The sequence below is a fragment of the Rana temporaria genome, chromosome 2 (genome assembly GCF_905171775.1).
Source record: "Rana temporaria chromosome 2, aRanTem1.1, whole genome shotgun sequence".
In the NCBI taxonomy this organism is placed as follows: domain Eukaryota; kingdom Metazoa; phylum Chordata; class Amphibia; order Anura; family Ranidae; genus Rana; species Rana temporaria.
Genome location: NC_053490.1, coordinates 39,444,268 through 39,470,817, shown reverse-complemented (window position 1 = coordinate 39,470,817; position 26,550 = coordinate 39,444,268).

Here is a 26,550-nt window from a genome sequence, read left to right as displayed (position 1 = left end):
CAGCAGCCACAGTCCTCCACACACCACTCCGGTTCCTCCTGCTTCCGTGCTGCCTCCTCTTGCAGTGCGGGAAAATTAACCCTTTTGCGGAACTGCGGGAAGAAGCTGTTTGTGCGGGAAAGTCCCACAGAATCCGTGCATGTTGGGAGGTATGCGCAGGGCCGCCATCAGGAATTTTGGGGCCCCTTGCACAGCTTAAGGCATGGGCCCCCTGAAGCAGAGAACCTGGGGGGGGGGGGTGCTGCCGCCTGAAATTGAGAAGCGTGGGGGCTGCCGCAAATTGAGAAGCGGGGGGGCCTTTACAAAAAAAAGAAGAAATAAAGAAGAAGACAAATATATATATAAATATATGTAGCCATCCGGGGCCCTGGGGACCTCTGGGCCTTTTAATAAAAAGAAAAAATAAACCTCTGGGCCCTTTAATAAGAAAAAAAAAAACATTTATAAAAATTACATAAAAAAAGGGAGGTTGCCAAACCCGGGGGCCCTGGGGACCTCTGGGCCCCTGGGAACCTCTGGGCCTTTTAATAAAAAATAAAAAAATAAACAAAAATAAAAAAATAAACATTTATAAAAAAAATAAAAAAGGGGGGGTTGCCACATGGGGCCCTGGGGACCTCTGAGCCCTTTAATAAAAATATATATATATATATATAAAAAAATTTAATTTTTTTTATAAAAAAATAAAAAAGGTGGGTTGCCATCCGGGGGCCCTGGAGACCCCTGGGACCTTTAATAATAATAATAATAATAATATATATATATATATATATATATATATATATATATATACATATATATATATTATATATATAAAAATAAAAAATATATAAAGAAAACATTTTTTTACAAAAAATAAATAAAAAAAAGGGGGGTTGCCGTCCGGGGCCCTGGAGACCCCTGGGCCCTTTAATAATAATAATAAAATATATATATATATATATATATATATATATATATATATATATATATATATATATATATATATAAAAATAAAAAATATATAAAAAAAAACATTTTTTTACAAAAAATAAATAAAAAAAAGGGGGGTTGCCGTCCGGGGCCCTGGGGACCTCCGGACCCCTAAAAAAAAAAAAAAAAAAAAAAAAAAAAAAAAAAATTTTTTTTTTTTTTTTTTTTAAAGGGGGCCCCCTATTGGGTGGGGCCCCTGGGCTTGAGCCCAGTCAAGGCCAATGGTAAGTCCGGCCCTGCCAGTAGTACAGGCAGACAGTAACCCCCAGTAGTACAGGCAGACAGTAACCCCTCAGTACGACTGCCAGACCTCAGACAGCAGCAGGAGAGGGCTGGCAGCCTTAGGCCTGGGGGGCAAGTCCAGTCAAGTGGCCCATAGAGCATGGAAAAGTGATGGATCGAAGAAAACAGTCTAAGATTTTTCATGATCACAAGAGTCCGCACAGAGCCTCCTTTTACATCAGAGTCCGCACAGACCCCATATACAGTACATCATATCTCATGTAAGGGGTGTTCTAGGAAACTTGATTCAAGGGTGCATGCTGTGGACAATTGTGTAAATAGTCGCTGGTGTGCGCTGAGGCTGAGCTATGAGCTCCAGCAGGCATATTCCTGCTCTGCAAAAACAGCATTTGGTAGTGGCGACCAGTGGCTGTGCATAGTGTCACCAGCCCGGGGGGAGATTTCCACCCTGCCCCCCCTGCCAGCCCTCCCCTGGACAGCGGCGCGTGTGTCCCTCTCTGCGGGCTCCTACTCCTCTTTGGGTGTAAACAGAGAGAAGGGCTGCCGCCGGGTGTACCAAGGTGTTTCCTAATGCTATGGCCACAGCGGCAATCCGCAGATCACATAGCGTGCCGATCCGAAGGGGGTGACCCTTTCGGATCATGGATCAACGGTGATCCGTTGCACCACTACTATCCACCATTCAGTTTTCTCCTTCTAATAGCATGGCTCCTTGCACTGCAGCACAACTGACTCCATGTGCTGCTTCTCCCTCCTCCTTTCTGAGCTCTGCTGTACAGACTACACAGGGGCTTCTAATTCCAAATTCAGGTATATACACTGCTTGCATTTAAAATAATGGAGAGATTGTCGCTGAAAAACACGAGTTCCATGAAAAACACACCCTTATGAGGCTCACAGGTGCAGGCTCTGCATAGGATCAAGAGACAGATGAATAAACCTGGACGGCTGCACTCTGATGCAACACCTTTATTGTAATAAAATCCAGCACATAACAGTCAGTCCATATTGTATAAAAAAGGGGGGGGGGGTAAAGCAGCTAATGCGTTTCACACCTAAATTTGGTGCTTAATCATAGCTGGTTAAGCGCCAAATTAGGTGTTAAACGCGTTAACTACTTGCACCCCCCCCCCTTTTTGTACAATATGGACTGACTGATATGTGCTGGATTTTGTTACAATAAAGGCGTTGCATCAGAGTGCGGCCGTCCAGGTCTGTTCACCTGTCTCTTGATGCATTTAAAATAGTTAAAGTGTATGTAATTTTTTAATTGTTTTAAAATAACATGTTATACTTACCTCCACTGTGCAGCTCGTTTTGCACAGAGTGGCCCTGAAACTGGTCTTCTGGGGTCCCTCGGCTCCCCCTCACAAGAACTCATCACCTTCATGCGAGCGAGCACAATATTGAGTAATAGTGTGTAAGATTTATATCACTTAGCACATATAGGCATTAGGATTCTTGCAGTTTACATAGCGCCTACTTTATATTTTCTGGTTTGATTCTTTAGTGTGGTTCACACTTAAAGTGGTAGCTGTCACATATTTTTATTAAGAGTTGGCGCCTTTTATATTTTGGAATTACATATTGACAACATGTAACAAAGATTTTATGTAGAACTGGCAACAACAACAAACTGATACATTGTATAATAACTACCGTATAAGCCGACCCAAATATAAGCCGAGGCACCTAATTTTACCACAAAAAAAATGGGAAAACGTATTGACTCGAGTATAAGCCTAGGGCAGTGATGGCGAACCTTGGCACCCCAGATGTTTTGGAACTACATTTCCCATGATGCTCTTGCAATATGCAGTGTAGTGGAGCATCATGGGAAGTGTAGTTCTAAAACATCTGGGGTGCCAAGGTTCGCCATCACTGGCCTAGGGTGTCCATGTGCATGCCTCACTGTGCCTCACTTTGCCTCACTGTGTCCATGCCTTACTGTGCCCATGCCTCACTGTGCCCATGCCTCATGCCTCACTGTACCCATGCCTCACTGTACCCATGCCTCACTGCGTCCATGCCTCACTGCGTCCATGCCTCACTGCGTCCATGCCTCACTGTGCCCATGCCTTACTGTGCCCATGCCTCACTGTGCCCATGCCTCACTGTGCCCATGCCTCACTGTGTCCATGCCTCACTGTGCCCATGCCTCACTGTGCCCATGCCTCACTGTGCCCATGCCTCACCGTGCCCATGACTAGACTGAGATTTAACATGGGAAATCTATGGAATCACTTTGCCTCACTGTGTCCATGCCTCACTGTGCCCATGCCTCACTGTGCCCATGCCTCACTGTGCCCATGCCTCACTGTGCCCATGCCTCACTGTGTCCATGCCTCACTGTGTCCATGCCTCACTGTGTCCATGACTAGACTGACATTTAACATGGGAAATCTATGGAATGGGACTACATGTGTGCCAAGTTCCGGGTCCAGGGGACCTACGACCGGCCTTTATCTGGTCCCCAAATTCACCGGAGAAATGACCGTTTAACATGGGAGTCTATGGAAGGAGTGCCCGGTTTTGAAAAATCGGTGCTTCCCGGCCAACAAACTTTGCACACTTGTAGAGGAAGAGTGGAGCTACATGTGTGCCAGGTCCCCACAGTCCGGGAGATCAGGCGCAAAAAGGTGACTCGAGTATAAGCCGAGGGGGGCATTTTCAGCACAAAAAAATGTGCTGAAAAACTTGGCTTATACTCGAGTATATGCGGTGTATGACGCTGCATCAAAATAAAACATTGTAGGATAAATATGTAACAATCATCCTAGATGACAAGGACCACCTCAGGAACAGAGTATAAAGATAAATTCTGTTTATATAAAACTGAACCATCTAATGGAGATGAGATGCATCAAATAATCCCTACGCGTTTCATGGATTTATTCCACTCTTCAGGGGCAAATGCATTAAATATCTGTGAAAAACACAAACAAGAAATAATAATATAAATTATTACTGTATAAAACAATCTAGCAAGGGTGCCTGACAAAAAAGAAGAAAAGTAACCAAAGGCACCCTTCTTTTTTGTCAGGCACCCTTGCTAGATTGTTTTACACAATAATAATAGGGATAATTTTCATTAGATGATTCAACCAGCTTTATATATGCAGATTTTAGGGCAGATCCACGTACCGTTGCGCCGGGCGCAGCGTATCTAAGATACACTACGCCGCCGTAACTTATTTATTTTATTTCGAATCCTCAAAGAATTTGCGCCGTAAGTTATGGCGGCGTAGTGTATCTCTGGCGGCGTAAGGGCGCGGAATTCAAATGGATGTAATGGGGGCGTGTTTTATGTAAATACGTCGTGACCCGACGTAAACAACGTTTTTTTTAACGGCGCACGCGCCGTCCGTGGGGGTATCCCAGTGCGCATGCTCGAAATTAAACCGGAACCAGCCAATGCTTACGACGGTGACGTCATTCTATGCAAATTCCTATTCGCGAATGACTTACGCAAACGACGTAAAAAATTCAAAATTATACGCGGGAAGGACGGCCATACTTAACATTGAGTACGCCTCAGAATAGCAGCTTTAACTATACGCCGGAAAAAGCCGAACGCAAACGACATAAAAACATTGCGCCGGCCGGACGTACATTCGTGGTTCGCCGTAACTAGCTAATTTGCATACTTGACGCGGAATTTGACGGAAACGCCACCTAGCGGCCGCCGAAAAATTGCAGCTTAGATCCGACAGCGTACTAAGACGTACGCCTGTCGGATCTAGCCGAGATGCCGTCGTATCTTGTTTTGTGGATACAAAACAAAGATACGACGTGCAAAATTTGAAATTACGCGGCGTATCAAGAGATACGCAGGCGTAATTTCTTTGTGGATCTGCCCCTATATCTTTATACTCTGTTCCTGAGTTTTTCCCTGTCATCTAGGATGATTGTTACTTGTTTATCCTACAATGTTTTATCTTGATTCAGCAGTCATATAATTATTATACAATGTATCAATTTGCTATTGTTGCCAGTTCTATATACAATCTTTGTTACATGTTGTCAATATGGATGCATAATCCATAAATGCATTTTTCTAAAGGCCCATACACATAATCCAATTGTATGGCCATAACTGTCTGATGGACGTGGTGTTGTGTCGGATAACTCGACCGTGTGTATACTCCATCAGACAATTATTGGCTGAATTAACGACAACAAAAGTTGGCTGTTCGTGCTCACTAACTGTTGGGAAATAAATCTGTTACGTCGGTTTATCTGATTGTGTGTACGAAAGTCTGTCCAACTAAAATACAAATTACAAACATGCATGCTCGGAACCAATGTTAAACATCAGACAACAATAGCAGAAGTTGCCCAAAGGGTGGCGGTAAAGAGCTGAAAAAGAATGTGGTTTGGTGAATGTTGGCTGAAAATGTTGTGCCGTGTGTATGCAGAACGAGTTCACGGCCAACGCCCTTCAGATCAAAATCCACGGAAAATTCGGATGGAATCCCGATCGTATGTACGAGACTTAATATGTTATGTAATAATTAATAAGCAAAGAACATTGTGGGGCGGATCCACAAAAGGATTACGCCGGCGTATCTACTGATACGCCGGCGTAATTTTAAATTTCCCGCGTTGTACCTTTCTTTTGTATCCACAAAACAAGATATGACGGCATCTGGGATCGATCCGACAGGCGTACGTCTTAGTACGCCGTCGGATCTAAGCTGCAATTTTTCGGCGGCCGCTAGGTGGCGTTCCCGTCGAAATCCGCGTTGAGTATGCAAATTAGCTAGTTACGGTGATCCATGAACGTACGTCGGCCCGGTGCATTTTTTTACGTCGTTTTCGTTCGGCTTTTTCCGGCGTATAGTTAAAGCTGCTATATGGTGGCGTACTCAATGTTAAGTATGGCCGTCGTTCCCGCGTACAATTTTGATTTTTTTACGTTGTTTGCGTAAGTCGTTCGCAAATAGGAATTTGCGTAGAATGACATCACCGTCGTAAGCATTGGCTTCTTTCGGTCAAATTTCCAGCATGCGCACTGGGATACCCCCAGGGACGGCGCATGCGCAGTTAAAAAAAAGAAACGTTGTTTACATCGGGTCACAACGTATTTACATAAAACACGCCCCCATTACATCCATTTGAATTCCGTGCCCTTACGCCGCAAGAGATACACTACGCCGCCGTAACTTGCGGCGCAAATTCGTTGAGGATTCGAGCAAAAAAAAGTAAGTTACAGCGGCGTAGTGTACAGTATCTTAGATACGCTACGCCCGGCGCAATAATGCGCCGTTGTACGTGGATCTACCCCTGTGTGTTTTTACACTGACTGCTTTTCTATTGCCGCACATACCTCATATAAAGCCCCATGAATTTCTTCTTTGTTTTCACTGAATTAGGGATGGAGATGTATTCACATACTTTTCATATAAAGTCCCACAAAGTCCCCCCCCCCCCCATTTTATTCAAATATATGAGAAATGGTGACATCATTGGCCATATTTAGCCATATTTGGTCAATGTCACTGCTATCACTGCCCCTTTGCTTAAGTGGTTCGGTAACATCAGTGGTTCCTAGGAATGGGGCAGGTACAAGCACCCACAGCTTCCTTAGGAACCATTGACCGTGGTAAGCTGTCATATATGGAAGTAAAAGAAAAAAATACCACTTTTATATATAATTTTCGGCTTCCGTCAGCCAAGGGAACAAACAGCCAAAAGTTCCGAACCATTGGCTTATCCCTAGTTGGCCCAATTGGTTTTTGTATTTCACATTGTTGTAAATTAAATTTGGATGTCTATGTTGTTTGAAAATATAAAAAAAAGTTTTAAATCAAAGCGGAGTTGCACCCAAAAATTGAACTTCCGCTTTTCGGAACCCCCCCCCCCCGGTGTCACATTTGCCACCTTTCAGGGGGGAGCAGATACCTGTGTATAGATACCCGAGCCACCCACGGGTATCTACACCACTTCTGGCGCATTCTGACCCCTTCACTGTCTTCTGGGAGACACACAGGTCTCAGAAGACAGAAGGGAACAGTGGGATAGCGCAGCGCGATTCGCGCATGCACAGTAGGGATTCCCTTACCAAAGATGGCGGTGGCAGCACCCTAGAGCCGAGGGACAGATCAGCTTTGGGTGCCGACATTGCGGGCACCCTGGACAGGTAAGTGTCCTTATTTTAAAGGTTAGTAGCTGCAGTGTTTGTAGCTGCTGACTTTAAAAAAAAAATAACAATCGGCGGACCTCCGCTTTAACCGCCGCATGACTAGTGACCAGTTTGCAAGGACCGCCGCATGACTATTTATGTCGGCAGAATGGCACAACTGGGTACATGGACGTACAGGTACGCCCCCTTTGAGGGGCCTAGCCATGGATCGCGAGCGCGCTGCCGGCGGCGCTTGCAAACTGGTCCTGTCCTCCGTGATCGCGCCCGCGGGACCCGTGGACCCGATCGGGTCACAGAGAGGAAGAACGGGGAGAGGTGAGTGTAAACAAACCTTCCCCGTTCTTCCCAGTGTGGCTGCAGTGATCGTCTGTTCCCTGTATTAGGGAACGACGATCAGTGACATCACACACACAGCCACGCCCCCCCACAGTAAGAACACTCCCTTAGAACACACTTAATCCCTTTAGCGCCCCCTAGTGGTTAACCCCTTCATTGCCAGTGGCTTTTTCACAGTAATTTGTGCATTTTTATAGCACTTTTCGCTGTGAAAATGACAATGGTCCCAAAAATGTGTCAAAAGTGTCCGATGTGTCCGCCATAATGTCGCAGTCACAAAAAAAATCACTGATCGCCGCCATTAGTAGTAAAAAAAAAAAATACGAATAAAAATGCCATAAAACTATCCCCTATTTCGTAAACGCTATAAATTTTGCGCAAACCCATCAATAAACGCTTATTGCAATTTTTTATTTTTTTTTAACCAAAAATATGTAGAAGAATAGGTATCGGCCTAAACTGAGGAAAAAAAAACGTTTTTTTATATATTTTTTGGGGATATTTATTATAGCAAAAAGGAAAAAATATTGAGCCAGATTCTCGTAGATCGGCCTAAAAATGGGCGGGCGTAACGTATCTCATTTACGTTACGCCACCGCAAGTTTTTCAGGCAAGTGCTTTATTCACAAAGCACTTGCCTGTAAAGTTGCGGCGGTGTAGCGTAAATCACCCGGCGGGATTCAAATTACGTCCAGCACCATTCACAGACGACTTACGCAAACGACGTAACTTTTTAAATTTTCGACGCGGGAACGACGGCCATACTTAACATTGACTGCGCCTCATAGACCCAGGGGCAACTTTACGCTGGGAAAAGCCTAACGTAAACGTTGTAACTTTACTGCGTTGGCCGCACGTACGTTCGGGAATTCGCGTATCTAGCTAATTTGCATACTCGACGCGGAAATCGACGGAAGCGCCACCTAGCGGGGGGAAAAAAATTGCAGTTACGATCCGACAATGTAAGAGACTTACGCCTGTCGGATCGAAAGGATATCTATGCGTAACTGATTCTAAGAATCAGTCGCATAGATACGACGGCGCTAGGCAGAGATACGAAGGCGTATCTGGAGATTCTCTTTTGAGAATCTGGGCCATTGTATTTTTTTCAAAATTGTCGCTCTATTTTGGTTTATAGCGCAAAAAAAAAAAACCGCAGAGGTGATCAAATACCACCAAACGAAAGCTCTATTTGTGGGGAAAAAAGGACACAAATTTTGTTTGGGAGCCACGTCGCACGACCGCGCAATTGTCAGTTAAAGCGACGCAGTGCCGAATCGCAAAAACTGGCCAGGTCCTTTACCTGCATATTGGTCCGGGTCTTAAGTGGTTAAGAATACATTTAAAAAAGAAGAGACATTTAGCTACACATTTTACTACACAATGAATGCCTGTGGTCTTTACTTTCCTAAATAGAACATTTAGAAGAAGTTCATTTTGCTTTGGATATACTTCTATGATTCATGTCAAATAAGATGAGATTACATTTATTAGTAGTTGTAATATCGGTACTTCATTGTTTGTTTTGATGCTTTCAAATTATTATTATTTTTTTAAATCACAAACAGGCACTTTGACATTCCCAAGTCCAGGGACATTTTTGCTGGCAGAAAATAAATATTTTTCTTAAACGATAAAAATAGACAAATGAAACTCTTCATGACATTTTTCTGGTGGAGAAGGATAAGACGGGGACTTACGGACATAACAAATCAACTGTCAGCTAGAGGTGACACAGAGAGCCATCAAACCCGCACAGTGATCGCTCCATAAATGTTTTTATATATAGTCTGGTTTTGACACTTGAGGCTGGGAGATATTGGTGTCATAAAAAGTGCCTGCAGCAAAGTCTCTGGCTCATTCAGCCTCATTTTTCACAGTTTTAGAAAAGCCTTGAGTAAACAATTTAGGCTTAGAAAATAGAGCTGCGCCTCAAAATATTGGGATTGGCATTGAAAAAAAATAAGCACATAACAACAGGCTGTAATTATTTAAGATCTTAGGAGAAACTGAAGACTGGACGCAGTGGCCCGGATTCAGATAGAGTTACGCCGTCGTATCTCTGAGTTCCATCGGTCGGATGCGGCTGATTCATAGAATCATGTTCCGCATAGATATCCCTAAGATCCGACAGGTGTAAGTGACTTACACCGTCGGATCTTAGGCTGCAATTCCAGGCCGGCCGCTAGGTGGCGTTTCGTTTTTTACACGCGACGAATATGCAAATGAGGATTTCTGCCGATTCAGAAACGAATGCCCGCCCGCCGCTTTTTTTTTACGTCGCTTACGTTCGGCTTTTTACGGTGTATAGTTACCCCTGCTATGTGAGGGGTATCCTATGTTAAGTATGGCCATCGTTCCCGCATGAATTTTTACGTCGTTTGCGTACGTCGATTCAGAAAAGAGCTGGACGCAAGTTACGCTCACGCCAAAACTAATGACGTCCTAGCGACGTCATTTGGAGCAATGCACGCTGGGAAATTTAGCTAGTGGCGCATGCGCAGTTCGATCGGCGCGGGGACGCGCCTGATTTAAATATTAAACTCCCCCTAGCCGCGGAATTTAAAATTCCGCCGGGGGATTTACGATCCGCCGGCGCAGCTTTAGAGGCAAGTGCTTTCTGAATACAGCACTTGCCTCAAAAACTTGCGCTGGCGGATCGTAAATCAGATAGATTACGCGGATCTAAAGATCCGCTGATCTATCTGAATCTACCCCTGTGTCTTAAAAAGGCAGGCAGAGTGTAGCGCTAACCCCGAAGGAGCCGCTGGAAATTGCCCAGGTACTTTCCCAGTGCATTGCCCCAATGCCAGGCAGGGCCGCTGATAGGCCAGTACAACTGGCCCAGTTGTACTGGGCCTGGTCAGCAGGGGGGCCCGGCAACCTGAACAGATAAGCAGTTAAGTGTAAGAAAACGAAAAAAAAAACAAAAACAAAAGACCGATCAGGGTCCCTTAACAGGGTGCCCCAACAACCACTGGCACGTTTTACATTTTTTTTTTTTTTACTTGCCATGTGCATTCAGCAGCATTCTTATTTGGCTGCCGCGGCAGGGGAGGGACTATTTCTCGTATTTCGGGCGTGGAAGAATACCTCTTCCGCTCCCGCTCCTGATACCAAGCTGGCTCAAGTCCCGGCCTGCCAGCGCGTCCTGTGTAGTGCTGTCACCTCCTGGCGCGCTGTGGAGTCATTCTGAGCAGCGGATAAATAACAAAAAGAAAAGACAGATCAGGGTCCCATTTTTTTTTTTTCGTTTTACTTGCCATGTGCATTCAGCAGCATTCTTATTTGGAGCCTCATCTGAAAACAGTATTTCTTTTGGATACTCAAACTTATAACTGTCTGGAGAAAAATATATATCACTTGTAGACAAACCTGCAATTTGTTTCAAGGCAGGGTCTGGGGAGGGACCGGGGGCGTGGCCAGGGGTGGGGCTGAAGAAGGGACCAGGGGTGGAGCTAAAGGGGGCCCCGTTAGGTAGGTTGTATGGGGCCCCATGATTTCTATCGGCGGCCCTGATGCCAGGCACACGATCGCAGTCACTCTTTGCCTCAAAAAACAGTCTAGGGTGTTCTTTTTTGTTGTTTTTTGGTGTAACTGGGATAGGGTTGAGAGCATCGAGTGAGATACTTAAAAAAGAGAACTATATACAAGTTGAGCTTGTTTCTGAAAAAGTGAAGCAGAAGTCCTTGCAATAGTAAACTGTGGACTTGGTTTTGTAGTAGAAGTAGTTAATTAGACTTCTTTCTTTAGAGCAACTAGAGCAGAGTCCCTTCACAAAGAACTAGACTAAGCTCTTCAGGATCCTAGATGATGTCCCATTTGGTCAAACACACGGTTGACTCACTGACGCAAGAGGGGTGGCAGCAGGCAACCCAAAAGTTATTGTTGCTAGGTAAATGTATCTTTATCCTGGCCAATCCCAATGACGATGGCTCTGAAGGCTGCTATACTCTGTATAGCTACCTTGAGACAAAGGCCGGGTACACACGAGAGGATTTATCCGCGGAAACGGTCCGGGGGACCGTTTCCGCGGATAAATCCTCTGGCGGATTTTGATCTCATGGTTGTACTAACCATGAGATCAAAATCCCCGCGGAATTCCGTCTGCGGTGACGTGTCGCGCCGTCGCCGCGATGATGACGCGGTGACGTGCGCGACGCTGTCATATAAGGAATTCCACGCATGCGTTGAATCATTACGACGCATGCGGGGGATGGATTCGGACGGATTGATCCGGTGAGTCTGTACAGACCAGCGGATCAATCCGTTGGAATGGATTCCAGCGGATAGATTTCTTAGCATGTTAGGAAATTTTTATCCGCTGGAAATCCATCCCAGGGGATAAATATCTGCGGAAACAGATCCGCTGGATTGTACACACCAGGGGATCTATCCGCTGAAACCGGTCCGCGGATCAATTCCAGCGGATGGATCCTCTCGTGTGTACGGGGCCAAAGAGCTTCTGGGGGCCAGATTCTCAGAAGAGTTACGACGATGTATCTCAGGAAACACCGTCGTATCTCTGTTTTTTGGCCCGGGTATCTATGCGAGTGATTCCTAGAATAATTTTCGCATAGATACGGCCAAGATCCGACAGGTGTAAGTGACTTACACTGTCGGATCTTAAATGTAATTCGCCGATGGCCGCTAGGTGGCGTTTACGTTCAGGTCTCATTTGACTATGCAAATGAGCCTAATACGCCGATTTCCGAACGAATTTGCGTCGAGTACTCGTCGCTTGCGTCGTTTCCGTAGGCGTAAGGTTACCCCTGCTATATGAGGGGTAACCTTACGCCAGTCCGCCGTATGCCATGTTAAGTATGGTGTCGGGTCCGCGTCGTCTTTTCCCGTCGGGTACGTCGTTTTCCTAAGTCGTTCTTGAATACGACTTTACATTAATGACACACACGTCGGCGTTATTGACGTTTTCCGTCGTGAGCTGGAGCATGCGCACTGGGCTATTTTTCAGCCCGGCGCATGCGCAGTTCAATCGACGCGGGGGCGCGCTTAATTTAAATACAAGCCGCCCCCTTTGAATTACGCGGGGATACGCCGGGCCATTTACACTACGCCGCCGCAAACTACGGAGCAAGTGGTTGAAGAATACGGCACTTGCTCCAGTAAGTTGCGGTGGCGTAGTGTAAATGACTTACACTACGCCGGCGCCATATCTACGAGAATCTGGCCCTGGGTCTTTTCCTTCAGGAGAAGGACACAGCCTGGAGGGCTTGCTTCCCTTCAGGGCAGAGCTGCCATGTGCTTGCTGTTTGTGAGGCCTTTGGTGGGCGACCTGAGGGCCTGGATGCTGGAGCTACAGAGAGCTGACTGAGGATCTGTCGTCTAACTATCTAGTCTGCATTCCCAAGGGAAAGGTGTTGCATGGATGTTGTCAGAGCTTTTTTTCTCAGAAAATAGGTGCAGGAACTCAACCATGACCCCGTTCAGATTTCACAAACAGTAGAAGGGTCTTAAAGGGGCATTAAATACCAGGATTGCATTACATACATAGGGCTAGATTCAGAGACAGTTACGCCAGCTACGATGTGCGCCGTCGTAGCTGTGCGCCGGACCGACAAAATAATATGCGCCTCAAAACAGGCTTCCCTCCCCGCCGACGTAACTTGCCTACGCCGGCGTAGGGTGGGCGCACATTTAGGCTGGACGCATGGTGGCTCTCCCATTGATTAGCCATTCAAATATGCAAATTAGTGAAATACGGCGATTCACGAACATACGTTCGCCCGACGCAGTGCGCGTAAGTTGTACGTCCGGCGTAAAGTTATGCCCCATAAAGGAGGTGTAACCCAGCAGCAGACATGCAAAGGTCTGCACCAGGGAACACAAGCCGGCGTATTTTACGTTGGACGTGTCTGGCTGGGCATAGGTTACGTTCACGCCGTACGCAGTGATCCGGCGTAGTTTAGACAGTTGTTCCGACGTGGTTGTGAGCATGTGCAGGGGGATGCGTCCACGTCTCGGCGCATGCGCAGTTTGTGATACGTATCTGTCTGGCGCTCGGCCCATCATTTGCATGGGGTCACGCCTCATTTGCATGGCTCACGCCCACTTCCACCTACATCGGCGTACACCTTCGAAACTCAGCGCAGCGTTGGGAGCACTGGCTTGGTGAATTTTTTTTTTAAGATTCCGTCGAATCTTCTTAGAACATTCGACAGACACCATAAGCCTTCAATGACAGATTCAACCTTAATTAATTTGGATTTTCGGACGAATGCATTTTTTTACAGAAAACTAAATAAATTTAAACGAATTTCGGAAGTAACTAAATAAATGTATTTTCCGGATGAAAACGAGATTCCGAAACAAAACATTTCAGTGTGCACATGTCTAGGAATTAGCAAGAGATGCCCCTTTTGTTGGGAACAGTTCAGTTCCTCCATGTAAGAACTTGAAAACAAAGAGGCCCAGATTCACGTAGGAGAGCGCATCTTTGTGCGGGTGTAACGTATCCTATTTACGTTACGCCTCCGCAACTTTGACAGGCAAGTGCAGTATTCTCAAAGCAAAGTTGCGGCGGCGTAGCGTAAATAGGCCGGCGTAAGCCCGCCTAATTCAAATGTGGAAGATGTGGGCGTGTATTATGTAAATGTATTGTGACCCCGCGTAAATTACCCTTTCTCCGAACGGCGCATGCGCCGTCCGTGAAAGTATCCCAGTGCACATGCTCCAAATTAACCCGCAAAAAGCCAATGCTTTTATGCAAACGACGTAATCAACGGAAAATTCAACGCTGGCCCGACGTCCATACTTAACATTGGTATGCCTCATCTACGCCTCATATAACAGGGGTAACTTTACGCCGGAAAAAGACTAACGTAAACGACGTATCTGTAATGCGCCGGCCGGGCGTACGTTTGTGAATTGGCGTATCTAGCTGATTTACATATTTCTAGGCGTTAAATCAGCGTACACGCCCCTAGCGGCCAGCGTAAATATGCAGTTAAAATACGACGGCGTAGGAGACTTACGCTGGTCGTATCTTATACAAATTATGGCATATCTGATTCTTTGAATCAGGCGCCAAGATACGATGCCTCAGACTCAGAGATACGACGGCGTATCTGGAGATACGCCGTCGGATCTCCTATGTGAATCTGGGCCAGAGTGTCTCCTTTTTATGGCAAGCCTTTGTTTGTGCCAACAGCAACGATTCACCCGAACTCACTTCAGCATGACATATCCAAGCATGAGCCAAAGTACCTTTTTTCCTTTGTTGCAAGGGTGGAAGGGATGTAGGACGAGGTGATTGTCCCTTTAAGTTGAAGTTTTGTTTAACACTAGAACTTGAAACTTGAAGAACTTTACTGGAGAAGCTTAGCAGGAAGTGGTCCTCTTCTGCACATATTTAGAACATTAGTAAGCAGCTGTTCTTTGCCACAACAGCAGCCCACTCGGACTTGACAACTTTTGGTAGAGGGTGGTTATCATTTAGTAGCTCAACAGCTCAGCTTTTTGAACAAGGCCCACCTTAAGACAAAGCAAACAAAGGCATGCATTTCCTCAATCTTTAACAGTAAAATCCAGGATTCAGGATTTATAACTGCCTCTAGAGTCAAAGTCACGGGTCATCAGGGCTGGACTGGGACGAAAATTTGGCCCTGGACTTCATCAAGACTGGCCCACTTTGACAGGTCTCTCACATGGCGGCCGGACAACTCTCGCAACTACTGCAGAACAGATATGCCCATATATACACTGATATTAGTTCTAAATTTACCTTAAATACCAGTATTCTATTCTATTTTATTCCATACCAGCACAGGAGGTAGCGGGCCACATTAGAGGGCTCCACGGGCCACATGTGGCCCCCGGGCAACTGGTTGGGCACCCCTGCCCTAGGGGATAAGAGTAGTCACAAAAGCATTAGTCCTTAGGATGTGTCGGCCTGCCTGGCTTCCTCTCAGGCCCACTAAGACCTCCCACCCACATGATGTGTCCTTTCCTGGTGCACCTCGAAGAATCCAGTTCCTCCTGTGGAGTCTGGCTACTGGAACCTCAGGATGTTTCCCTCCTAAACCATGAATAGGGTGTCCCTCTACTGGCAGGGGCAAAGCATAAGGTTATTTAATCCATAAGGATCCCAGGGACTATCTTACTGCTACTATAGTGACTCCTCGCAGGAAACAGTGGAATGTCTCTGCCTCTACACTACATTTTTTATCTTGTTAATTTTACCTGCTATTCTCTCTTAAATTACCAAATAATCATGTCCATTTTTCTCTAAACACTCATTGGCCCAGAGGCGATTAAGTTTGCATGTGTTGCGCTATATAAGTTTTCATTCATTCATTCATTGGTATATTTATCATATAGCTCTAGATGTGTGACAGTCTCACACAGGGCCGATCCACCCTATAGGCCAGGGGTGCCCAACCTTTTGAAGAGTGAGGGCCACTTAAGCAACTTCGTAACCAGTCGCGGGGCACAATGAGCGGAGCGGGCGGATGACAGGTCACGGCTACTCTATAGGCCGTCTGATCTGCCCTGATGGAAGGGGATGAATTCCCTTCTGTTTTTCGGATTGTAAACGGGGTAAACGGGCGTAAACGGACACCTGACTCTCTGAAGAGGTGAATTGAGGGTCCCATTTGGTCGGGCTGGTTGTGTGAAAAGGGCCTAAGACTGCTTTCACACTGATGTGCTGCGGTTTACCCACACTGCGGGTGCAGCGTAGTGCACCTGTGTCTATCCTGCGGGTTAGCTGAACTTTGCCATAGACTCCTCCTGTGGCAAAAGCCAGTGCTGTAGAGGAAACATTGGCTTATGGGGCTCTGGTCCGCAGCCACTTTCTTCCTCTACTACCAGCTTCATTCACACCACTGATGCTGTGGTATGACGGGTTGGCAATCTGCGATCTGGGCTTGCCAACCCCGCCATTCCAGAGCAGGAGGTCGCGGGCCACATCAGAGGGATCCGCGGGCCACATGTGGCCCCCGGGCCACTGGTTGGCCACCCCTGCTATAGGCTCCCTAAGCAAGCCGCTTAGGGCCCCGCAAAACTGCGGAGGGCCCCCCAAATTACTAGAGGCCCCACCTGGTGAGAAGTAATTTTTGGCCCCTCACCCCGCTTCTCAACCTCGCTGGCAGCATTGGAGAAGAGGTAAGAAGTCAGCACCCCCAGCTAATGTAAGATGTCATTTGCGACAGCGGAAACCCCCCCACTTTTCAACTTTAATCTTTAATGTGACTTGTCACTGTCGGCAGCGCCCCCCCCACCCGCTTCTTAACCTTAATGTGACATGTCATTTTCGACAGCCCCCCCGCGTCTCAACTTTTTAATGTGACATGTCATTTTGCTAAGGGCCCCAGGGAGGTCAGGATCGGCACTGGTCTCACTTGCCACCTGATGTCACCTCAGGGATGCCGAGAAACAATAAAAGAGCACCATGTTCTTTATTTGATAGGATTAGGCTGGATTGGTTGCTCCGGTATAGGAAAACACTTGAAGGAGGATTCCAGCTCATAGCAAGTTGTTTTCAAACCATTAAAAAAAAAGGACTAAACTACCACTTTGAAATGTGTATGTTGTTATAGAAACGCAGGTTTAAGGAGACTACAGGATAAATCACACTCCAGGCATCTGTCTGTTGTGGCTTCCAGCATCTTCCCCAATAGACATTCAAAGCTACATAAGTCAATCACAAGAGCAGCAACCAGATTTATTTATTGCGGTAACATGGTGGTGGCTGATGGCTTTTCTCCTGTATTACTTTGAAGGAAGACAGCCAAATGTCGCTGAGCTGGCTGGGTTTGTATAACTTCTGCCTCAGCTGCCACTTACATGCAGGAAGAAAGTACACATTAGAAAGGGGGGGGGGGGGGCATCTGAAAATATATCTTCAAAAGCTGCATGCTACAAAATGTACAAACTTTTTATTATCAATACATTGAGTGAAAAATTGTATAAATCTACAGATAAAGTTGGAAAACAACAGCCAAAGCATTATATATATATACATACACACAGAGGGCCAGATCCACGAAGCGCGCCGCTTCTTTCCGGCCGGCGTAGAGTATCTCAGATACACTATGCCGCCGTAACTTACAGCGTATTTCCCGTATTCTCAAAAAAGTTGAGTGCACATTCTCAGTGTCATAGATGTATGATGTATGAGTACTGCTCTGGTTTTATCCTATAGTCTCCTCTCCACAGTCCACACATGTCTGACTTCTCCCATGACCTCCATCCTGGCAGCACTCCCACTCTTGACTCCTCTCCAGACTCCCTCAGAGACTGCAGATATTATACAAGACAAGAGATGGTCAGAGAATGAGGACATGATACAAGAATTGCTAGAGACTGTAGACATGGTACAATAGATGGTCAGAGACTGCGGACAAGATACAAGCGATCAATGCAGCCTCACCAGTGTCCATCAAGTGTAGCTTTATGGTGCCCATTAAATGCAACCTCACCAGTGCCCATCAAGTGTAGCTTTACGGTGCCCATCAACTGAAGCTTTACTAGTGCCCATCAAATGCAGTCTCACTGTGCCCATCAAGTGCAGCTTTACGGTGCCCATGAATGCAGCCTCACTGTGCACATGAATGCAGCCTCACTGTGCCTATTAGTGCAGCCTCACTGTGACCATAAATGCAGCCTCACTGTACCCATCACCACAGCCTTACTGTGCCCATCACTGCAGCCTCACTGTGCCCATCATTGCAGCCTCACTGAGCAAATCAAATGCATGTTTACGGTGACCAAAAATGCAGCCTTACTGTGCCCATGAATGCAGCCTAACTGTGCCCCTCAGTGCACTCCCACTGTGCCCATCAATGCACCCTCACTGTGCCTATTAATGCAGCCTCACTGTGCCCAACATTGCAGCCTCACTGTGCCCAACATTGCAGCCTCACTGTGCCAATCAAATGCATTTTACGGTGCCCATAAATGCAGCCTCACTGTGCCCATCACCATAGCCTCAATGTGCCCATCACTGCAGCCTAACTGTGCCCATGAATGCAGCCTAACTGGGCCCATCAGTGCACTCTAACTGTGCCCATCAATGCAGCCTCACGTTGCCCATCACTGCAGCCTCACGGTGCCACCACCACCAAGGGGTTTTGTGAGCTGCCCTCTCAAGGGTATTGGTGGAATTTGCTGATAATTAGAATTGGGGGAATGCAACTTAAGGTAAAGTTCCCTGTCGGCAGAATACATTAGCTCAGCGGGAGCGATTCCCCTATCCACATCTAATGTGTGACTGGGGGAATCAGCACAAATGTATAATGTTTGGCCTGAGAACCAATGAAAAGCAAGGCGCTAACACATAAGTGATAATTGCATGTGAACAAAAAGATAAAAAACAAGCCAGATATACTTGAGAGTCCAAAGGTGAAAAATGTTTATTTATAAGAATTATTAATAAATATTGCACAGTCACATTAATCTTACTGAAGAAAGCTCCAATCACCGTACTCCGAGTCTGAGGCCTCGTACACACGACAGAGTTTCTCGGCAGAATTCACCGAGAAACTCGGTCAGAGCCGGATTCTGCCGAGAAACTCTGTCGTCTGTACACTTTCGGCCCGTTGGAGCCGCCGAGGAACTCGTCGAGAAAATAGAGAACATGTTCTCTATTTTCTCGTTGTTCTATGGGAGCTCTCGGCCCGCCGAGCTCCTCGGCGGCTTCAGGGCTGAACTCGACGAGGAACTCGACGTGTTTGGCACGTCGAGTTCCTCGGCCGTGTGTACGAGGCCTTAAAGGTGCCTCAGATACTCCATATATAAGTGCTCCACCACAAAGTGTACAAAAAACCAACAGCATCTATGATACGCGCCTTTGGTGTCATAGGGTACCACCCTTGTTGCACGTTGTTTTCACAATGTCCCACCTTGAGAATGGTTTATGGGAACCCACCAGCTGATATTCTCAAACATCAATAACTGAGACCCATGGAGAGATAAGAATCCAGGATAGTGTGATATCGTTTTTATTAAAAGTCAAAACAAGGATTAAAAATATAAATGTGCCACTCACATTTCATATAGTCAGCACCAACGCAACCGGCCTGTTTGATTGTCCTGCCTCTTATAATGTTTCGCCTGTCTTACTCTATCCAAAAAAGAAAAAAATAGGATTGGTTTGTTTACACTTCCAAACAAGGCTTCGGACACGCTTTTTTAAAGCTTTCTGAACACCAGTCAAAGCTCATGTCACTAATAAAATGGTTAAAGCGGGAGTTCACCCTAAAACACCAATAGACCGTTACATCCAGCTTACTGCTGACATCTACAGTATGCTGGATTTTTTTTTGTACCGCTGTACTTACGGTCTTATGGTATTTTTCACGGGGCTTCCGGGTTCTCGCTCCCCCGGGGAGTAGGCGTTCCTTAGATGATTGACATTCGGGTAAAGCACGTCATCGCCTTCCGAAAATATCCGAGGGGGACTCGGCACTTTACGGCGCCTGCGCAGTTAGCTCTACACGGCAGACGCAGGCGCCGTAAAGAGCCGAGTCCCCGTCAGATATTTTCGGAAGGCGATGACGCGCTTTACCCGCACGTCAATCGTCTCCTTGGAGGATCAACACTCACTCCCAGGAGACATTGCGCAGAGCTCCCCATCGGGGAAAAGGAGCGACATGCCCACTCCCCGCAAGGAAGAAGACCCGGAAGTGCGGCTGAAGACAGGTAAGTGTACACATTAAAAAAAAAATTACAACGCTACGAGCCTTTATTAAGGCTGGAGATAGGTTAGCGAAAAAGTAAATTTTGAGGGTGAACCTCCGCTTTAACTTGGGCTGCTTTCACATTGGGCGGTGGAGCCGCGGTGACGGTATAGCCGCGCTATTTGAAGCGCCGCTATACGGTCGTATTTACCGCGATATTCGGGCGCTAGCGGTGAGGTTTTAACCCCCGCTAGCGGCCATAAAAGGGTTAATACCGCGGTTTCCCATTGATTTCAATGGGAAGGCGCGGTATAGGAGCAGTAAACACCCCGCTCCTATACCGCTCCAAAGATGCGGCTAGCAGGACTTTTGGAGCGTTCCTGCTACCGCACCGCTTCAGTGTGAAAGCCATCGGGCTTTCACATTGAAGCCTACAGGGCATGATTTTTTCATGCGGTATAGCAGCGCTATTTTTAGCGCTGTACCGCATGAAAAACGCCTCAATGTGAAAGGGGCCTTACAGTCCTGTTTACACCTTGCTTTTGTTTTGCTTTGCTTCGGCTTTGCTCCAAAAATAATACCCCATGTTGTTTTAGTGGTGCTTCAAAGCTGTCATGATCACTTAGTGCCACTGTTCCTCATCCAGCACCCGGGTGTTGGCTGTTGCTTTTCTCCCTGTCTGTGTTCCCCTGTTAGATGATTGATCTGCTCAGTCACCTAAAAAAAAAAAAGAAAACCGATTACTCCCTTGCTTGTGATAGAGACAGACTTACCTGCATTGTTCTAGACGAGGCCTCCTTTTAGTCTGCCTTGCTTGCTGTTGGATCCCCTGTGTATGACCCGGAATGGACTGGATTATACCCTGAACTCAGCCTGCCTTTACCTGAACTGTCATTGAATCACGCTATCTGCTAAACTGTAGGTACCTGTTTGCTTTGCTCAGTTTTCATCTGCCTTGGGGTGCTCTGAGAACCCTGATTTACCTTAGTGTACTCACTCAGAGGCAGGACAGAGAGGAGGGGAGACTTCAGTCACAGACAAGGAAGGATGGTGAGCTCATTCACCCTTTGGCAGTCAGCAGCTCACTTCCAAATGTATCTGAGGCTGCTGGACTTCACATTTCTGGCCCCCACATTCCTTTTCTGAGGCATAGCGCTAGGGATTGGAGTGTGGGTGGGCAGACACAGAGGGGTAGGGGTAGAAGGAAGAGGTGCAGATCGAGCCCTCTCTCATCTCCAGTCTGTGTGTCCGGGTTTCAGGCAGTCTGAAATCCGGACGCATGATCCCAAACCCGAACTGCCCGGGTGAATCCCGGACAGGTGGCAACCCTAGTCCAAATAGAGGGACTAATTAGTTGCTGAGCTGCATATACAGGGCACATTATACTGTATAGAGCAGATGTAAATGAGCAATCAGCTAAAAAAAAAAAAACTTTAGACAAATGCATTAAAGGAGTTGTAAAGGTACATTTTTTTCCCCCTAAATGGCTTCCTTTACCTTAGTGCAGTCCTCCTTCATTTACCTCATCCTTCCATTTTGCTTTTAAATGTCCTTATTTCTTCTGAGAAATCCTCACTTCCTGTTCTTCTGTCTGTAACTCCACACAGTAATGTGAGGCTTTCTCCCTGGTGTGGAGTGTCGTGCTCATCCCCTCCCTTGGACTACGGGAGAATTAGGACACCCACTAACACACAGCTCCTTTCTCTATCTGCAACGTAGAGAGCGCCCTGACTCTCCTGTAGTCCAAGGGAGGGGGCGAGCACGACACTCCACACCAGGGAGAAAGCCTCACATTAATGTGTGGAGTTACAGACAGAAGAACAAGAAGTGAGGATTTCTCAGAAGAAATAAGGACAGTTAAAAGCAAAATCGATTTTCCTCTAGACGTAAAGAGTGCCCCCTTGTCCTCTGTGTTGACTGTAAAGTGAATAATTCAACATCAAGTTCACTGTATGGACCTCTTATATATTTGTACATGTTGATGATATCCCCCCTAAATCTCCTCTTCTCAAGAGAGAATAAATTCAGTTCCTCTAATCTTTCCTCATAGCTGAGCTCCTCCATGCCTCTTATCAGTTTGATTGCCCTTCTCTGCACTTTCTCCAGTTCCCCGATATCCATTTTGTGAATTGGTGCCAAAACTGAACTGCATATTCCAGATGAGGTCTTACTAATGATTTGTACAGGGGCAAAATTATATCTCTGTCTCTGGAGTCCATACCTCTCTTATACAAGAAAGGACTTTGCTCACTTTGCAAACCGCAGCTTGGCATTACATGCTATTATGGAGCTTATGATCTTCCAAAACCACCAGATCCTTCTCCACTATGGATTTCCCCAGTTGTACTCCCCTAGCACTTTAGCTATGATTAAGCCCCGAACCAGGAGTGAAACGCGTTAGTTGTGCTTGTTAGTTTGTATCCTGTGCTGTTGTTTTTACATGCAATAAAGGTGAATATATTGGAGTGCGGCCATCCAGCTTTCCTTTGTTCCATACTCCAACTAGTATGTTAGGTTAGTAAACCCGTACATGTATCACAACTACTTTGTGCATCCAGGTGGATTATACCTTGTTTTATACCTTATTTTTTTCAGGACAAATTGGGCTTTTATTTGGTGGTAAATAATAGATAGGTAGGTAGATTTTGTTTTTATTGTAAGGAAAACTTGCCCAAAATAGTAAAAAAAATATAAGATTTTTTTTAAATTTAGCTGTATATTTCTTGCTACTACCATAACCTACCACCAAAGAACAACCCAAAATAAATGATCCTGCTCCTGACGATCACAGCGATACCACATATGTGTAGGTTAGTTGTTGTTTGTACCCGTAGTACAGACCAGAAACAGTAGTGCACATTATGCTTTTTTTTTGTATCTACTTAAAGCGGAGTTCCGGCCACAATTTTACTTTTTAAATATAAATACCCCTGTAATACACAAGCTTAATGTATTCTAGTAAAGTTAGTCTGTAAACTAAGGTCCGTTTTGTTAGGTTGTTACAGCATTTAGACACTTTATAAAATAGAAATTGACAGGGGCCATCTTAAGTGTGGGCATCATGAAGCCAGACTGTATGACTTCCTGGATGTCAGCCTTGCAGATCTCGCACATGCTCAGTGCTGCACAAGCAGTGTAATAGGTTTCAGATCAGGTTTCAGCACCTGTACTGTCCAAGTCACATGATTCTTCGAGACTGGGGAGTGCACAGACTCCTGGAAAGTTACACACACTACATTCCCAGGAGTCTGTGCGGTGAAGCTTGAGCACCTAGGTGCAGGAAGAGGGAAGATTAACCATTCTGCCTAGCAACAACACTAAAAAAAAAAAAAAATTCTTAAAGGACTAATGACATTTTTTTAAAACTACTGATGTAATGTTATATTTATGGGTGGAACTCCACTTTAAAACACGTTGACACTGATACAAATTGAAGAAAAAAATCCTGTCCAAAAAATACTGACCCTGACCCTTGACCATGACCCAAACACTAACCCTGGCACTGACCTAGATCAAACCTTGATCTAGGTATTTATTTTTTATTTATTTTTTACACACACTTTTTTTTCTCTCTCTGCCAGGACAAAGAAAGATCTCTCTCGTCCATTCAAAGAGGCAGAAAACACAAGTCAATCAGAGGCTATCATAGCAAGCAGGTGACCCAGAATCGGACGTTCCAGGTCCCGATCGTTAGAATGGGGCACCGGGCTCTTGGTAAGACCCTGGTCAAGACCCTGGGAGCGTGCCATGTGGTGCACTTTAAGCACAAAGGGCGATATGCAAATAAACAGCCACATGTAAAAAAGCCCAGTCCAGTGGGGCTGCATATTTGTGTTAAGTGGGTGCTAAGGGGTCGCATTAAATGATACCATCCTTGAATATTCAACAGAAACCCAATAAGGGGGCAATAGGGACAGTCCAATAAAGAACACAAGGTGTATTGTCGTTAAACAACGATTCCATTAGATGATTATGTAAGATGAAAAAAGAATACCCATACAGGGTGCAAAATGTAGGAAATTAAGGGAGAAGGCCACTTTCACACGGCGCAGACCACTGATCCCCACTGAGCAGGTGGATGACAGACTGCTCTCCTCTATGGTCAGTCAGATGTAAACTGCCCGCCTGTCCATTTACAAACAAACAAACAATCTGTCCTACACCCTCCACAGGCATGTCAACATCACCGATATATCCTTGCCTTGCCTGACGTATGTTTCGTCTTAATGGACGTCTTCTGTGAGGCAGTTTGTTTTCCTATATGTATGGGAATATTTTTAAACACCCCAAACCTCCGCAAATGGACAAGAAATTTCTAAATTTAAATATTAATAATTATAATAGTGACAGATGAGAGCAGCTCATTGTAAAATAAGTAAACATAAATAAGAAAAATGTATCAAAAAAATGAATTTGAACCGTGCTCTCTTTTTAAGTGAATAAACGTAAGATAATTAAAGTGCAAGTGCAAAAATTTATCAAACAGTGTCAGCATACACAATGATCATATTCACATAATGAATAACATATATATATATAGTCCATCAAATGCAGAGACCAAGGCGCCTCCAGCCAAACCACATAAAATAATAAATAAAAAATGAGTCATATCACCCAAAATGCCAACCAGAGGTCACAATTGCAATAGACTTTAAAAAAAATAACCATCCTATATAAACCTTTGCAATTAGCACCCCTGCTGAATGACTATGACGAGAACACAGTGGCGGTCTGTCCATTAGGGGTGCAAGGGCGCCGCCCCCTATTCATGCGTTCAGCCCCCTAATCTACATGCGGGGCACCAGACGCATGGATTCCAACTGTTTTTTTTTTTTTTTAAGTACGATTACGAGTACTGATTAGAGCCAGAGGTTCTAAAAGGCTCCAAAAAAGGGTGGGAGCCAGTTTGTGGCAATAGCGAATGAATATTCGCTATTGTCACACTGATTCTCCTCCCGGCCAATCAGGAAGCAGATCTTGAGGCCTGTTCACTGATCGGCCGAAAGGAGAAACAATCCTACGCTTCGGAGGAGGAGGGAGTAGGAGCACGGCCACCATGATGTAAGGGAAGCCGCCGCCCGTCGCCCAGAGGGAAGCAATGCCCGCTCCATAGATGAAGTAAGTGTGGGCCCGACCGAATGCTTGACTGACAAACCGACCCAAGGGGGTGCGGGTGACCTGACCGACCGGGGACTGTCGCTGTGGGTGCATTGTTTGTTGCCCCCCAAATGAGCCACTTGTAAGGTTTCTATCATCTTGAAAGAATACATAGAGCTGTTTTATAAATGAGTCAGTACCGTGCTACAACAATGTAATTGCTGGAGAACATCTTGTTCTTGCATCATGCTCTCATAAATACGCACTTGCTTTGCCGGCGTGTGTCCTTGTCACTTTTATCATGATTTGTTGGGAGGGAATGGATGGGCTCAGACACCGGAGTTATGAGTTACTTGTTATCTTTCAAAGCGAATAAAATACTAAAAACAGCATTTTTTTAAAAAAAATTACATTTCACTTATGGAAGAAAATGGATAAATGTTGAATGAATCCTAGCAAGTGTCATTGCTAGACTAAGAGGCATGTGGTAAGTGCATGTAAACAATGAACTTCTCCTATCAGATCCCTTTTCGACTGGTAAAATACCATTGAAGGAAAAAATAAATTCCAGTTGATACTTCCAAAAATTAAGTGCTTTCCTGAGCTACTGTTTAATCTTATCTCATGATATGTTATCAGTACTGTCCAGTTTATTTATGTGACCTACAGAATATCCAAAGCCACACACATTTTATGGAGATGAGGTAGACCAAAACCACTGTCTAGGACAGTTATGCCCTGTACACACGATCGGTCTATCCGATGAGAACGGTCTGATGGATTTTTCCATCAGTTAACCGATGAAGCTGACTGATGGTCAGTCACGCCTACACACCATCAGTTAAAAAACCGACCTTGTCAGAACGCGGTGACGTAAAACACAACGACGTCCTGAAAAAAACGAAGTTCAATGCTTCCAAGCATGCATCGACTTGATTCTGAGCATGCATTGATTTTTTACCGATGGACGTGCCTACAAACGATCGTTTTTTTAATATCGGTTAGGTATCCATCGGTTAATTTTAAAACAAGTTTAACAATTTTTAACCGATGGATAAATAACCGATGGGGCCCACACACGATCGGTTTGGTCTGATGAAAACGGTCCATCAGACTGTT